Source organism: Telopea speciosissima, chromosome 6 (assembly GCF_018873765.1).
Source record: "Telopea speciosissima isolate NSW1024214 ecotype Mountain lineage chromosome 6, Tspe_v1, whole genome shotgun sequence".
Taxonomy (NCBI): Eukaryota; Viridiplantae; Streptophyta; class Magnoliopsida; order Proteales; family Proteaceae; genus Telopea; species Telopea speciosissima.
In genome coordinates, this window is record NC_057921.1 from 24,965,989 (window position 1) to 24,969,071 (window position 3,083).

Here is a 3,083-nt window from a genome sequence, read left to right on the forward strand (position 1 = left end):
TCTTCTAAATATTGACTACTTCTTCAGTTTCTTAGCATAATTGTATGAGTGGTCTTCTGGATTCAAGTTATACTAAGATACATTAGAGACGCTGTCAATTCTAATTCTCATATCAGCACGTTACGTGCTTAGACACACAATATCTAATTTGTCTAGAGAAATAAGTTATATTACGCCATAGGAAACTGCGTTATGGAGAACATATAAGTATAGACTTCAAATCCAGCGATGAATTAGGTTTGTCAATCCCTCTCTCTCTCTCTCTCTCTCTCTCTCTCGATTCTTGAATATTTTCTGTTCAGTTGACAATATCCATTAGTTCTATTCGTGCTTTTGTGAAAATATGTGTTCATGACTCTCCCTCTTTGGTTCTTTTCTAATATTTGGTTTGAGTATGATGAAAGAGTGCAATTTGTTTCCTCATCCGCCATGAGAAAGTTTCATTTTATGAATGGATCAGCAAGGTCTTTAAAATGGCTCAGGTGGTGGAGTAATGATTGAACACCATCCACGTAGTTTCTTGGGGATGAAAACATGATGTCCTATGCTCCAACATCTACGGTAATCTGAATTTGACTTCATACTTTTCTCTTGGCCTACTAACTTATTATTCTTATAATGACAATGGAGATGTTGATGAGGTAATGGATAGTCTTTTCTTCTTCTGTATATTGGTCTAGATGTTTTTAAATGAGTAGCTTTCCGTGTAGCAAACTTCACTTGATGGCATAGAGTTGTTCATGGTTCTTTCTCAATAATAACTCTTCTCTTAATTCTAATTCCCATTTTGTATACTGCACTCCCCATTGCTATTGGCTCCCCAATGCAACTCTAGGGTACATGGAAATTTGTTTGATTCATACATGTTGTTTTTTTTTTTTGTTTTTTAATGTTCTAGAAACTCCGAAAACAAGCAGAGATGGGTGTTGTAGTGTGGTGTGGAACTTTGCATGGCAGTTCAGTCATGAAGAAGTTGTTTCATGGAACAAATTTTATAAAAAACATGGCTTCCTTCTCCACATTATTTATTTTTAATCGTTGGTTTGTATTTATTTTCTTCACTTTCAAATAAATGTGTCTATATGTTTTCCTTGTTAGGTCAATGTACATTGCTGCAGAGTTATATGAGATGAGAGAGAGGAAGGTCAGAGAAGGAGAATAGAAAAACAACGAGCATTTTCAGCCAAGGGAGTAGTAGTTTTCTTGGTTCTTTGACTTTATTATCTTTTTCTAACTCAAGTAGGGAACCTACTCCATTTGGTTTAGGATTTCCTTTGTTCTCTTTTCAAACTTGGGTATGTTTGGAACTCTATTTTCAACCTTAAAGATATAGCTGTTAGCATTATTTTTTTCATGGTAGTTTAGGCATGTTCTTTGGTTGAAATTGGATATAGATGATGTATTGAAAATCTGGCCATGCTTCTTAGTTGAAAGTTAGCAAAAATGTGTCTGCAGTAGTTCTTTTTTAGTTTGTTTTTTTTGGGATATCATCAGAAGATATGATTGAACTATACAGTGACATTGAGATGGTGTATCAATCATTGTAGATTCTTCTTCTTTGTTCTCTATGATACTTTATGCCGATATGAGCTGATAAAATTGGTACATGGTTATATTGCTACAAGTACTGCCTATTGCGAGTTTGATTTCAAACCAAACACTTTTTCGACATGATCAAGCTAATAAAGATTGGTACATGGTTATATTGCTGTAGGTAACGTCCATTTGAATACTAATGTCAATGAGTTATTGCTAAATTTTGTGTGTTTACTGGAGTTGTTTGGTGATTCAAAGTACTCATTGTCTAAGGTGTTCATTGATTGAAGACATAGAGCAAAGTACAAATATTGTTTATTTTGTTTTTGAATTTTAATAATTTCCCATAGGTTGTAATTGTCCTTTGGGATAAGGTAGACTAAATGTAATTAAGTTTCAAATGGTCATTTGTACAAGTAAACTTAAACTATTTTGGATTCTGTCATTATTTCATTGTTTTTAAGGATGAATTTTTTTTTTTTTTTTTTTTTTTGTGTGGAAGTCTTATGTCTCTTCATATCAATAGGTTAAAAACAGGTTAAAGGATCAGCACCACAAAAATAACAGGTTAAAGCATTAGGTAAATAATTTTTTTTTTAAAAATACTATATGTAGCGGCGTTTCTTACTAAATGCCGCTAAGTATGTGCCTTTTACCAGCGTTTAAGAAACACCGTTCTAGAAAATTTACTGGCGTTTATTAAAACATGCCGCAAATAAATCATAATTATACCAACGCTTACAATCTATAGCGATATTTCAAAAAACGCCGTTATAAATTATATATGGCGACATTTGTTAACAAACGCCGACGAAAGTATACCTACACGGGCATATGGCATAAACACCGTGATACATTTTTGGCGGTACATTTGACGACATATGTGCGGCGTTTACTACAAACGCCGCTGAATCATATAGCGGCATTTTTTAAACTATGACGACACTTAAAAAACGCCGCAAAAAATGCTTTTTCTTGTAGTGAAGCCAAGGCTGCAAGGGGGAAGGCAGTGGCTCCAGTCGATGGCAGTATTAGAAGGGGTAGACCGAATGGTGGTGAGTCTGGTGGTGTTAATCCAGTGGCCGTCGGTGGTGCTTCTCATGAGGGGAGGCAGGTCTCTGACGGTGGTGAGCGTGGTGGTGCTCAGCCTAGTTTGGATGAATCTGTGGGTCATTTGGAAGTCTCAATTTCTTCGGCCAACTGTCATTTCTTCCTCTGACTAACTCCTGATTGTTGGATTGGACTGGCTGGGTTAGCGGGTGCACATTTCCTTTATCCATGCGAACTGCATTCGGGCTAGGAGGAGGGAGCTTTGGCTTGACCTTGTGAACTTGGCTTCTTCCCAAATTCCTTGGTGTGACGTGGGTGATTTTAATGCAACTCTAATTTCTAATGAGAAGAGAGGTCCGGGTCGTTTCAACCTTGGTTCGGCTGCTGACTTCCAGGCAATGGTTGATTCTTGTTCTCTGATCCAAGCCCCTTCTCAGGGGAATTTTTTTACCTGGTCGAATAATAGAAAAAGAGGTAATGTTGCTGCAGTTCTTGAT